General features: G+C 40.2%; 1 protein-coding gene across 6 annotated transcripts in view; it reads right to left on the bottom strand.

Annotated features, from left to right (window-relative positions):
* Positions 1 to 6,220, bottom strand: part of CDH19 (cadherin 19) — a 168,125-nt gene extending 161,905 nt beyond the window's left edge. For 2 of the 6 annotated variants that reach the window (XM_065585196.1, XM_065585195.1), the window contains exon 1: positions 5,945 to 6,115. The gene's annotated coding sequence lies outside the window, so the exon portion shown is untranslated. Of the gene's footprint in view, positions 1 to 5,944 lie in introns of all 6 variants that reach the window. The other 4 variants (XM_065585194.1, XM_065585199.1, XM_065585193.1 and 1 more) reach the window with 4 other exon arrangements.
* Between the last annotated feature and the right edge of the window lie 8,031 nt (positions 6,221 to 14,251).

Genomic DNA, 14,251 nt, shown 5'->3' with positions numbered 1-14,251 from the left:
TAGCTATGCCAGTGGCCTATTGATACTGCTGATGACAAGATATTGCCAACTCATCTGAGAGATCTGACAAGGATGGGATAGGTTGCTCCTCAGTGACTCTGTTCCTTTCTTTTTGCGATTGTACTGAGAATGTAGCATTGCTAACCACATTTATGAGATTTTTAACAATAATACATTTAGGGTTTTCTTTAATTTGCCTGATGTGACTGGCCATGTACGCTGAAGACCTGCCGGTTGTTGTTCTATCACCTCTCTTCCTTTTCATGTGCATGTAACACTATAGGGGAGACTTTGTGTAATTTGGAATGTGAGTAGGCTTGATTCTCAGCTGGTGTGAATCAGGCCCAATGACTCTTAGCTCTTCCTCCACTTATTGTGACATCTGGATGATGCATTTTCCTTACTTTTCCAGGGCCTAACAATGAGATGGCTAAGGTTTAGTCTGAATACTAATCAGCTGATCCTGGTCAGCAGAGGGAAAGCAATTAAAACCTTCCTCTTGCAACTAAAGATGTCTTTTCTAATGCAGAAATACAGACTTAATAAAATTATATTTCATGGTAAGCTTATGGTAATTGAGTTCTAGCAGCTGTAGCATAACAATGCCTTTTCTTCAACGTGGAGGCAACATAGCACATTATTAAATTCAATGAATTTTTTCGGATAGGGTTGTAGTATATAGACATCTGACTAGATGTTAAAAGTTTTCACAGACATAATACTGCAAATCAATAGTCACAATAGGGATGACAGCAACTCTTAAGTAATGTTACAGCAAAAACATATATTGTTATATCCAGGGTTCACCAAATGGTGCTGTTACACATAGTATTACATGTTTTTCTTAGTATGTGAGCCAGGATTTAATCTTGGAAGAAATAATGTATTGTTTTTAGTGGTCGTATTGTAGCTTTTCTTGTGAAGCTGTGGCAAGGAGCAAATGATTCTACTCTCTGTCTTAATCTCTCGAACTAGAGTCAATTCTCCAGGTAGAGTTGCTCCCAGCAAACTGGGCATTAGTGGCTGGGCTAAGATGCCTGGAAAAAGAGAATTGGCTGTGTGCTGTCTGACACCTCCTCTCTTCCAAAAGTGATGTATATTTGTAAATTAAGTTGTACTAAAAATATGCACAGATCCAACATCACTGGAGCCTTGCAAGTCTATTTCTTATTGGAGAAGAAATTGGATATCTGCCACTGATCAGTGGAGAAGCAACAATATTTAAACTTGACATGAACATACTTTAATTTGTTGAAACCATCTTTAACATACTTTAAACAATGATAATGTGAACAGTGAGTTCAGCTGAAGTATGTTGTTTTATCACAGTTGACGATCCTTAATTTTAATAAAAGAAACAAAATACGTTGTGCAACTGTGAGAGCTGATTTGAAAAAAAAATAGTTTGTCTTTATGTATACATAAATAAGTATGTAGCATAAGGTAAATATATATTTAACACTTTCAAATCTGTTATATATTTGATAGGCCTCAATATTTGCTTTACAGCTGTTGTGGTATACTAAGTAACCATGTTTGTGTCCAAATGTTGAAAACACAGATTTACCCAATGGACTAGCCACATGCACTCTTAAAGTAGAAAGTTCTAAGATATTCCAATACTTTGCATGAACCTTTCTTCATTTGTGGATCATTGACCTGGTCAACTGAAAGGGCAATGGGCTCTTACTACTTATGGTCTGTCACATCAACCTGGTTGTGATGCACATGAACCAAGTGCTGTTCTGTGTACCCATGAATCAGGAAAAATGCTCAATTTAAGTCAATGTTTTTGCCTGAATAAGAGTGCAGGATTAAGCCTGACATCAACAATGTATAGGACTACTAAAAGTTCAGGTGGGATCAACTGTGCAATTTTTATGTCCATAGGATGAGTAATTCTTTGTGCTATGGTAGCACCGGTTGGCTCCAACAGAAATCAGGGCCCCATTGTGCTAGGTACTGTACAAATACACAGTAGGACATGGCCAATGCTCTGAAGAACTTGCAGTATAAATAGGCAAGACACACAAAACGTGTGAGTGGAAACAGGAAATGACTTCTCCTAGATTACACAGCAGATCAGTAGCAGAACCAGGAATGGAACTGAGGTCCCTTGACTCCCAGTTCAGTTCCTAGCCAACAGATCACACTGATTTTTACCCTTCCTTGGGCTAACTTCATTATGTGAAGTAAGTGATCACCTTTTTTTATACATACAGGGTTAGTTCGATTCTGCTTTAGGGGGAAAAATATTGGGGTTTAGGCTGCAATATTCTTTCTAGAGTCAACGAACTCCTCACGGCAGCTATTCTCTTCCTGTCTGCATGTCCAATGCTTAGAACAGCAGGGAGCAGATCCAGAAAGTATTATATACCAATAATAGCTGAACACAAGTACATGTTTGTGTTTGGTGGGTTTTTTTTTTTTATTTTTTTTTTTTTTTAAATATTGAATCTGGCAGCACAAAAAAAAAAAAAAAACCTAAACCTGGTAAACGTTAGGACCAAATTGGCTTCCGGTCTAAACTGGCACAGCTCCTTTGACTTCTTTAGAGTGTCCCCAACTTACACCAGCAGAAAAAAATGTTCTTTTGTGGGATTTTTAAGCAAAATCAAAACAAAACTACATTTAACAATGATCAAATTGATATAACACTTCAAAATTGCCTTATTTTTTTCTCCTGTGCTGAAGTCATAAAGAAGTTTCAATAGGTCAATAACATTTTTAAAGGAATTTACATTTCTGTGGTCTAATAGAACAAGAAAACCACTTATAATGGAGTTAGGTGTCAGAGGGGTAGCCGTATTAGTCTGAATCTGTAAAAAGCGACAGAGTCCTGTGGCACCTTATAGACTAACTATAGTCTGTTAGTCTATAAGGTGCCACAGGACTTATAATAGAGATCATCTACGTTGCAGCGTAGCATTGAGGACTGACTCTGCAATAAACTCACTGATTTCTACCACACTATTGGTTTGATAGGATTTTTGCCCTCTGAAGTTCTTATAGTGACCATCATGAGCATTAATTTCCATTTTTTTTCTTCATTTGGGATTTCCTCATGTGGCCTGTTCATTCCTTAAATTCACACTTATTATGGTTTGCTATCTTGCATAATAGAACAGGAAGATATACTGCATAATAAAATCTGACAACCATACAAATGACTGTGCCATGTTTGTCTAGCTGGATGGTTACACTCTGTATTTAAACACAAATAGTATCTAACAAAATTATTTAAAATCTTACATTAGAGTCCAACACTATCCAATGGCTGAATGTTTGACTCATCAATAACTGCCTCTCCACCACATCAACCCAGACAAGTAATTTGTATAAATATATCACTTCAGCATTGGGTCAAAACCTTTCGCAAGAGAGCTGATGAGTAAGTGGAATTCTTTAGTGCCTGTGACATGTCTTATGTGGAAAGGGTAGCTGGAAGATGCAAAAAGAATCTAAAATCTGAGAAACAAGTTTAGAAAGTGCTTTTTACCACTATGCCCCATTTCCCCTTATTTCACAGAGGTGTTTCAAGGTTTAATTAATTGGGCTACATTCTGCGCTGGTGTAAACTGGCACAGCTCCATTGACTAATTTACATCACCAGAGGATTTGGCCAGCTGTTTCTAAAGTGCTTTGAGCGCCTTAGATGAAAATCATTATTACTGTATGTATCCATCTTTTAGCACCTGATCTGTACCTATAGTGTATGTACTCTCACCTCTTGTCAGAATACACTACAGAGTAGTGCAGTGGAGACATCCTCTATTTCAATAGGTATCTAAAGAGTACATGGCTTTTCCTAACAAAAGGGAGTAAAGAGGCATATAAACAGCCTATGGTGCGGTGTATAAACCCTGCACCAGTGATGAAGGGGTTAAATACACTGCTGTGGGCAAGGCTGGACCTGCCCCTTCCAGCCCTATCAATCAGGTCAAGGGTGGAATAAAGATTTAGAAACATGAAGTTCCCAGCAGTTGCTGAGCAGTGGTGGGAGAGACAAGATGGCAGTGCTATAGCTCCCAAAGGGGATTCCTGGAAGCCTTTGGGGAACTGCCCTCATGAACGCCCTCAGTATCATTTCTCTCTCCTTGTGCCACTGCTGCCCCCAGCCCCCTCTGGATACAGGGAAACTGACTCTGGTATACTGACAGTAAAAACAAGTCGGGTAAGCCCCCAGACAAGTTGATTAGGTGGTTGGTGCTGTTCCTTTCTGCTCCTGTTGGGGTTAAACAATCTGAGAATTGAGTGGGACTAGGACAATGGGAGCCAAAAGGTCCATCCCCATCAATCCAAAAGGATTATATAAACATTGTATCATTGGGGCTCCTACTTAGGCAGATGGAGGCACCCTAAGGTCTTCTAAGAACCTGTCTGATAGGAGGTGCCTGTCAGCAGCCTGAGAACAATGACAGAGCTGCATCAGTGGTGGTTACGGTTTAAGGTGGCAACTCCTTGCTCATCTGCATGGTAGGGGCAACAGGCAGAGAGTGGCAGGCAGAGTGACTCCACAGCTTGGTGTTTTGGTCAACATAGCTAAGACATGGCGGGAGAAGCAACTTGCATCAGGGAAAGCATTGACATATTACATCTCCCTGGAGCAAGGACGAAGGTTGAGGGATTAACTAGGGACCAAACTGTGACTTTTACAACTATGTGCTGCCCCTTACTCAGTGCTTGTGGTAATTCCATATTCTAGTCCTAAAAAAAGCCACTGCCCATAGGAAAACATTGAACAATGGTCCATAGAAAGAATGTTATTCCTATGCCACAGTAGGTCAACTATTTCCAGCTTTCTCTTCCCTATGTTCTTCGTGATTAAGAAGATGGGCATTAAAACAGGAACTCTGTGTAGAATTTCATCTATACTTGCTGCTTAATCCCTATTTTTATTTCCTACTCCTCTTTGTGACATCATAATTGGTCAAGTGGAAACTAGTCTGTCACAAAGGGTTATAATTTTGGGTGGGAATTAAGCAGAAGGATAATAATGAAAACAGGAATTGGATCCTTACCTATGCCAATGGAATTAATCCGGATGACTAAAGTGAACAAAGTTTGGCCCAGGTATTCAGGTGTGAAACACTATACTATTCGTTTATCTTATTTAGTTAAAAATATATTTTAATATAGCTCAGTACAAGAAATGGGTTAACTTGGTAGACCCAAACACTCTTAAAATAAACACCGCCAGCCAGCTTGTGGCCCTAGAGAGAGATGAAATCAGCGAGGGGAAGGAGTGGTGGAAAGGAAAAGCTAGAAGAAAGTAAGGCAGAAATAAATAATAAAACAATGCTGGGTCTTGAAACCAGGAGGCTACTGGGGTGGAATTCAAAGCATGATTGATGCCAGGGATAGGACGCATCAAGAAGAGGGAACTTAATACATTATTAAAGCTGCAGTGTGGCAGAATTGCAGGTAAATGGTGAGGGGAAGAGCATAGGGCATAAGAACTAGATCTAGAGAATGATGGAGACTTGGGGAATGATTCGATGAGCTACTGTGTGCCCTCAATTCCCACTGTAACCAGTTAAATATGCATAGCACCTCATAGAAAGCACTCAGTTCCTTGTAGCATTATGCCTTTGTTGATCAATATCCATGGCAGAAATGCCCCAAATAGGTGATCACATATTCTAGTGTTCTCTCCCAATTGCTTTCTAAACTCAATTTCTATAAAAATCTATAGATTATTTGAATCATCACCTCCCCTAAATAATGTGTACAGCAGTCTGATAGTGATGTAACTAGCCCTACTAAACTCGTAGAGCAGATAAAATTGTACTGCTTCCTATGCCTCTTCCAAAATCATAACTCCCTCCATTGAAAATATACAGCCTAAAATGAGTGGCTGGGGGGAGAATCTACTACGTTTAGATTGCCCTCTGTTTTAGAGGGAACAAACACAGACAAGAAAGTAAAAAAATGAATTCCATACCTGGTCTCTCAGTAAAGTCAATTCTCCCCTGTTTGGAGGATTCCTTCTCTGTGTGTTTCAGTATCTCAGCATTAACTCACTTGTACACCATTCATCACTATCACAGATGGAAGCTATGCTAGCATCTGTAGCAGCTGCAATGGGCTTTGGATGAAAGATCTCCCTGTTTCCTGCTAACAATGTCTATTGTTCTACAATCTCAGTATTCAGAGTTGGCCTTTAATAGTTAGAGACAACATTCCCAGCTGCGCCTAGAATGAGTTTTGAATAAAAACTGTCCAGGCGGCTAAAAACTCAGTGGTATTTATAGTTCACGAGGACCATACTTTTTGAATCTGAAACCAATATATGAGTATATTGTGGTAGTCTCTCTCTTGCTAGACTGCTACTATTGTATAGTCATGTAAATAAGCTTCCATCAGAGATGAATCTGGCAATGAATGGCAGTGAACTATTTCTGCTAGATATCTCGCACAATTTAAATTCCATGATCCTCAGCTGGTGTAAATCTGTGGCATCAAACAATTGTTCCCATATTTGTTTGTAACCCCAATTTACAGTAGTTGATATGGTATAAGATAGAAGAGACAGAAGGTAGATGACTGGCTCTTATGATAGTTTACACTCTGTATCAATGAATGTCATGTTTGCTGGAGCTTACCTCTTATTGGCTGCTTTTTGTGATCATTTATTCCCCTCTGCCCTTAAGTGAAGTTAGTACTCGTGAAAAAAGCCAGACTAACAGCGGTACAAACCCAATTCCTTCATTTGTCCATAGGCCAGAAAGCTTCCCATGCTACCTCACTGGTGGCCTTCTTTCTTAAACCACCCAGACTATCAAAACGTCTCAGGGGGTATCTCCATTCAACTTTTGGCTTGTCTGACACTGTCAATAAGTCTACCATTTAATGCTAACAGGTGGTGACACTCTGTGGTGATTACTTATACAGCAACGTAAGTGCGTAAGTGTTGATGAGGATTCACAGACAAGTTAAAGAAATGGTCCCTAATTGGAGGACCCAGGAATCCCATTGGATTCCTATACACTACAAATCAACTCACATCAAATAGGCATTCAGAATCCATCTGAGGGAAATGAATTTTGATGATTGAATAGGATTAAGAACTGTAATCTAGCACTGAAAAGGCAACACTCCTCTTTTTACATAAACATTTTTTTATTATTATTTTCAGATTGCATCTGTATTCATCAGCTTCATTCCAATATTTGGCCTAATACTGCTCTTACATCATTGATTTTACATGGTATAACTCCTCTAGCTTCATTTACTGACTTGTATTGATCTGAGAGGAGAATCAGGCCCCTTATCTCTAGGTCTAGTATGCTTTTTAAGATGGCTCTTTGTGATGGATATCAATATGATTTTCAATGTCTCCATCCAAATATTTCAATATCTGACCTTGTCCACTGACCAGGGATTAGAACAACACATTTCTTTTCCTGTACCTTGTACACGCTTTGTATCTGGAGTATTAGTTTATTGGTGTATTTGTTGTTCCACCAGCCCTTTCACCAAGTGGGGAAAAAATGTTAAGTTGGAACTTCTCGTTTTAATTTGAATGAAGGAAGATAGTTTATCTCCAGCAGTTCTCACATGGGTTTATGGGCTTTTTATAGTGACTAAAATGGGTGCAGATATTGTGAGCATCTGCTAAAAAAGATTTGAAACTATCTTCTTTCTAAAAATATAAGAAGATGTCCTAGTAACTTGAGATGGAGTATAGTATGGTACACATGTAATTTATATATATATTTATTTATATATTGTGTCAAAGTTCCTCCTCTATCTTGGTGGGTCCTGCACTTATTGCTGGATTTTCTTGCCTGAGAGATTCACCATGTGGGTTGGGGAACAGCCCAGAAACCTTCCCCTCTGGAAGAACCCAAAGTCCAGGTCAATTGGGAGGTTTGGGGGGAACCTGGGCCCGCCCTCTACTCCGGGTTCTAGCCCAGGGCCCTGTGGACTGCAGCTGTCTATAGTGCCTCCTGTAACAGCTGCATGACAGCTACAACTCCCTGGGCTACTTCCCCATGGTCTCCTCCAAACACCTTCCTTATTCTCACCCCAGGACCTTCCTCCTGGTATCTGATAACGCTTGTGCGCCTCAGTTCTCCAGCAGCACACCCTCTCACTCTCAGCTCCTTATGCCTCTTGCTCCCACCTCCTCACACTCATGCCACAAACTGAAGTGAGCTCCTTTTAAAACCCAGGTGCCCTGATTATCCTGCCTTAATTGATTCTAGCAGCTTCTTTTTAATTGGCTCCAGGTGTCCTAATTAGCCTGCCTGCCTTAACTGGTTCTAGCAGGTTCCTTATTACTCTAGAGCAGCCCCTGCTCTGGTCACTCAGGGAACAGAAAACTACTCATCCAGTGACCAGTATATTTCCCCTCTTCCAGACTCCTGTACCCCACTGGTCTGGGTCTGTCACAATATATATACACATACACACACCACATTACATTGCTCTTACGACGTTAGTATCATTGCCCATGCTAACAGCTGGGAGGGAAAAAAAACATTGAGAGGTAATATTAGTTCAACCAACAGACTCAAAGTGCAGCTTGCTTTTTAAAAATTACTGCTCTTGGCTAAGACCATTATCAGAAATAACAAAAGGTGAGCTGCGAAACAAGGGGAATTGTTTGTCAACCTGCTCATGTATTGGTTCTTATGTATCTTCCTTTCATCTCAAGAGTATTTTATTCCTTTAGGACGTTGTATAGAATAGGTAACATATTGTGCAGCCTTATATATTTGAGATGCAGGGTTGTTTTTTTAGTTTGTAGTTGTTTCATAGATTGTAAACAAATAGTGACCACCATTTATCAAGTCATTCACCAACCATTACTGCACAGTTGTATCTGAAATATTTATATGATGTTAGTGCTTTGAGGCACTAACCATGATTAGGAACCCGTCATGCTAGATGCCGTATATACATATCAGAAGAGTCAGCCCCAGTTCCAAAGAGTTTGACAGTGACAGTGAGAAGAGAAAGAGGGACAGAGTTCAACTCATCAAGCTGGCAGTAGAAACTAGGCCTCCTGATTCCCAGTCCAGTGCCCTACCAGATCACACAATCAAAAGAATCCACTGAGTTTAAAATATTCTTTATTTGGCTTTGGCCTCTTTTAGGCACCTCTTTTTTTAAATGAATGAAATTAACTTGTAATTTTAACCTAATTACTTAAGTACCCAAATTTGCAAAACTTGCACTCCAATTAACATCACTGAGAGTTTTGCATGCAGGATCAAGCCCTGGGGTTTGGGTTTTTTTTCCTTATAGAAAATAACAAATCTCTCATCATGAAGGTTTTGTTTTCTTTCCTGTTCACATTATGAAAGACAAGACTATTGAACTGAAGCACCAAGAGCAGAATTTGGCGAGTTGTGTTTTGAGGCAATGGTAAATCCAGAGACTAAAAGTCAGTACTATGGGATTATATTCCCAACTATGTCACCATTTTCTTGAGCAACCTTGAAAATTACTTTGGTTAAAAAAAAATCATATGTTGACACATAGAATATCAGGGTTGGAAGGGACCTCAGGAGGTCATCTAGTCTAACCCCATGCTCAAAGCAGGACCAATCCCCAGATTTTTACTCCAGTTCCCTAAATGGCCCCCTCAAGGATTGATCTCATAACCCTGGGTTTAGTAGGCTAATGCTCAAACCACTGAGCTATCCATCCCCCCATCCTTAGCTGCTGGTAGACACCTAAACTGTGGGTTCTCAGTAATCACCACTGAAAATAAGTCCACTTATTTCAGTGGCTAACTGCCTAGTATTACCTACCTTGTCTCTCTTGGATGGCTAAAAATCTTTTATTGGACTGACTTCTGTTGGTGGGAGGGACAAGCTTTTTCACTTCGTAGAGTCTTTCTCAGATCTGGAGAAGGTAACTGGAGCATCTGAACTAAATACAAGGTGGGACAGCTTGTTAAGTCTACTAGGTTCTCACCTTTTGTTTAGCTCAGAGACTGCTGTTACCTTCTCCAGATGTGATAAGAGCTCTGTGAAGCATAAAAGTGTGCCCCTTCCACCAACAAATGCTGATCTACTAAAAGTTCGTATCCCTCATCTACTGGAATCAATATGGTTACAACACTTTAGCCACCCAAATCAGAAAATGTTTCTCTATTATCTGTGTTCCTTGGCTGAGTCATTTGTAAAATGAGGATTTGTGCGCTCCTCAAAAGAGTGATGAGGTTTCATTCAGCAATGTTTGTAAAATGTTTTGACATATTCAGATGACAGGAACAAATTAAAAGCCTGTAAAATGTGATTAGGATAAATAGCATGGGACATATTTACCAATCAAAGGGAAGATACTGTATCCCCTCTGTTTCAACAGGAATTAATTCAGTACTATTGTCTGACTCCATATCACTCTGTCCCTACCAGTCCTTGAAACCAATAATAAAAGTTCTCTAACACTTCTGCCCATTCCACCAGAACACATATTTAAAAATCCTCTTCCCAAGGTAACAATATATTGTTACCTCGACTCAGGCTCCACATCTGTAGCCAGAGGGAAAGATATGACCGTAATAAAGCAAGCATTCTCACCCAAAGTTGTCACAGAAGCCATTCTTTTTTATCCCCATATTAAGGATTTAGTATAATGGAAAACTATTTGTTATACAGATTCTGTCATACTCTCTGAGAACTTTGAGCAGACACACTAACCAATAGTGACAACTCTGGGCAATATTTTGTTGGTATTGTTCTTACTTTAGAAATTTACTGCTTTAACAAAATATTACTTTTGTGTTTGGGCTTCTTTTTTGCAGCGTGAATTTGACATGTGGATGTGGTCTCTTGAGGAAAACATACTGAGCTGTTGTGATAAAGAACCCTGAAGGACATTGTTGCTAGGAACTGAAGAAATTAAAAAGACTCGATATATTTTAAACCTTTGCAGACTATATGTGGGTGTACAAAGTGCGGCTTTGAGTTTGTAATTGTCTTGCATTGGAATGTCAATAGCCAGAAAGATTTTAGAGAAAATAACCATGATACATAACTTTATGCTGTGGTTTTGTAAACTTACAGTATGAACACCTTTAATTTCATTGAAATATATTTGCCTTCCACAGTTCTTCCTTGTCCCTTACTCTGACAACCTGACTTTCACACACAATGGCTTTATACTGGTGAAATTCCATTGAGCTCAATTTTTGTCTAATATCCACTAAGAGCAGTTGAAGGTGTGAACATGCAAAGGAGCTGTTTGTGTCTTCCCCAATCCTGGGGCCAGATGTTGGTTGTTATTGTTCAGTATTATATCATGTTTGTGTTATTTGGTTGTTACTGTATATTGCAAAGGCTATTTCTTTATAAGATCTTTAAGTATAAAAAGGAGAAAGCTACTGTCTAAATTGTTTTCCCCTATGAGCCACCAATAAATCCTCCCCACAAACTGACTTCCTAGGTCTGGGCAGTCAGGAGCTTATGTTCTCAAATGCACTCATTCTCCTTTGAATTTCCTTTCAATTCTCAGTGTGTAAGAGAGCTGTCTTGCTGAGGTCACCAATTGTGATGTCTTGCACTCCTAACAGGTTCCTGAGTTGCTGCTTATTTACACTCTTAGGGATGAATGATCACTGGAATCATCTTTGTTCTAGTCTTCCATAATCACTTCACTTCATGGCAGAATTCTTCATACTTTGCCATCTTTTCTTCTTGTTTCTCTTTTATGTTGCTGTCTGCTGGTGATATCAATTAACATGGTCTTTGTCTTCCTTTCCACAACTACATCCAGCCTGTTTGCCTGCAGGGTTTGGTCTCTGACAATTGCCAGGTCTCATAAAATCTTCATTCATTTCTGTGGTTGTAATATTGCATGGTTTGTTTAAATCCGTACTTGCCACAGAGGCTCCAATGTAGATGCTTGGTGACCTCATTGTGTCTGTTCATATATACTCTCCCAGCCAGGCTCCTGCAGGCACTCAACACATGCTCCACGTCTCTCCCTTTATGGAACACATTCTGCAGTTTGGGGAGCAGTTCTGTTGGTCAAAATTTTGTTTTGAACACAATTAAGCCTTAAGGACTGCTCTTGTGCACTCATCATGAGGCTCCGTGCCTCTTTTGAGAGATCCTTATTGAAGCCATGAGTTTGTTAATTTTCCATCACTAATGGGTTTGATTTCTCATGATCATTGTCAGTGCTTGATTTCTGTGTAAATCTTTGCAGTCTTTCTTTGGTGACTGATTTTCTCCTTTCTTTTATGTTTCTTTGGGGTTGGGATCAATTCTTGGCCATCACTTGTTGTGAACAGATCTTACTCTAGTATTAATTGAGATTAGTATTTTTGTACTGCAGCTGTCCCTAGGGTCCCCAGTCATGGACAAGGACTCCATTGTGCTCTGCACTGTACAAACATGTAACAAAAGATGGTCACAGAACAAAAACATGGTGTAGCATAGACAAGCTGTAAAGCTTCTCTGAACTACTACAGGTTGCCTATAAACCCCCCAGTAAATCATCTACCAACTGGAGAATGCCCATGAGTTCGGTAAATACCATTTGCCCCACTTTACAGATGAGGAAGATGAAGCATAGTGGGGTGAAATGATTTGCCTGAGTTGACAAAGCACTGAGAGAGAGCCAGGAATAGAATCTAGTTTCTTGAATCCCAGTGTCAATAACTTGGCTGCCTACACAACTTGTCTCTAATACTTTGTTAATAACAGTTTAACAATTCTTAAGGTAAAATTCTTCTCCTTTTCAGTGAGAATATCAATACCCTCTTCATTCATTCTTCATAAAGAGCTACTATTATTATTGATGAGGTTGCATGCATGGAACACAACTAGATGTGCAATAGAGTAGATAAGAGATCTGGAGTGTGGCTTAGAACAGTGGTTTTCAACCTTTTTTCTGGGGACCCAGTTGAAGAAAATTGTTGATGCCCACGACCCAACAGAGATGGGGATGAGGGGTTTGGGATTTAGGAGGGGCTTAGGGTTGGGGCAGAGAGTTGGGGTATGGGGCTGAGGGCTGTGGGGTGGGACCAAGAATGAGGGGCTCAGGATATGAGAGGGGGCTCAGAGCTGGGGCAGGGGATTGGCGGAGTGCGGAGCCGGTGCTCGGGGTGGGGGCAGTGCACAGAATCCCCTTGGCCCCCCTTCCTAGAAACCGGACCCACTGCTGGCCACTTCCAGGGCATAGCACGGTGTAGGAGCAGGTAGGCACTAGCCTGCCTTAGCTGGGAAGCACGGCCGACGGGACTTTAAACGTCCCATTCAGCTGTGCTGACCAGAGCGACCCAGTGCCTGATATGCCACAACCCAGTACTGGGTTGCGACCCGAACTTTGAAAAACGCTGGCTTAGAGGAGTGAATTTTTGCCCTCACTGTTTTAAGCTGTTCTTTTTAAAAGAACATAAACCACTTCATGAACACAATGCCCTTTTATTTTATCTGAATTCCATTTTCCTGCTGCTTCCTTACCACTAGCACGCCTCAAGTACTGCCTTCTCAAAAAAGCAGTCTACACAGGAAGTCTACTGAGGAAATCATCCCTCAGTAAATTTATAGGGTTGGCCTACTCCTGGTTGTATATGCTCCCCAAGAACTGAGTACACTGTTTCAGGGGGTCTCTACTATAGGAGTCACAAACTCCTTCATAATTGTTGCTTCGGTGACCTTTTGTGGCAAGCTGTTCCATGAATTATTAACCTTTTGCATAGAATTGTTCTGCCAAAGTTCTTCCTGCTCCCTGAGCTTCCAAATGATTGAGTCTTTGTTCTTCAAATGAGAATTGCCTCATTTTTCTGATTTTGCTCAGACATTGATCCAGTACCTAAAAATTCAACAGCGTAGTATTAAAAGCAAACTTGTTTTCAGCTGTTGACTTTTTTTTTCTGGTCGTCCTGGTTCATGACAGCAACTGAAGCTGACATCACTGCCATTAAAAGAACTGATACTTCTGACTCTTTTTCTGCACAACTAATTGGGAACATTGACACAATTATGTTCTGGCTCCAGAAACTCTAGTGCTTGAAAGAAAGCATTGTATTTTGTTTTTTACGAACCATTGGCCTAGCCTTAATCTCTCCGCCACCCCTATGTTTGCACCAATATGTCCCAGCTAATTCCTTTAGTAAAAAATAGCAGGCTGCTTGCACTGTTCACTTTAGGGATGATTCTGAAAGGAAATAAAACCCATATGTCTTCTGTTGCAAAAAGATGTTCATGATATGGAAAGCAGCTGGATTTTTTTTTCTCTCCTAAACCACGTCCTTCTTAGTGCTGATATTACTCATTTGCAATTC

This window comes from Chrysemys picta, chromosome 2 (genome assembly GCF_011386835.1).
Source record: "Chrysemys picta bellii isolate R12L10 chromosome 2, ASM1138683v2, whole genome shotgun sequence".
In the NCBI taxonomy this organism is placed as follows: Eukaryota; Metazoa; Chordata; order Testudines; family Emydidae; genus Chrysemys; species Chrysemys picta.
This window is presented reverse-complemented; position numbering and strand designations above follow the sequence as displayed.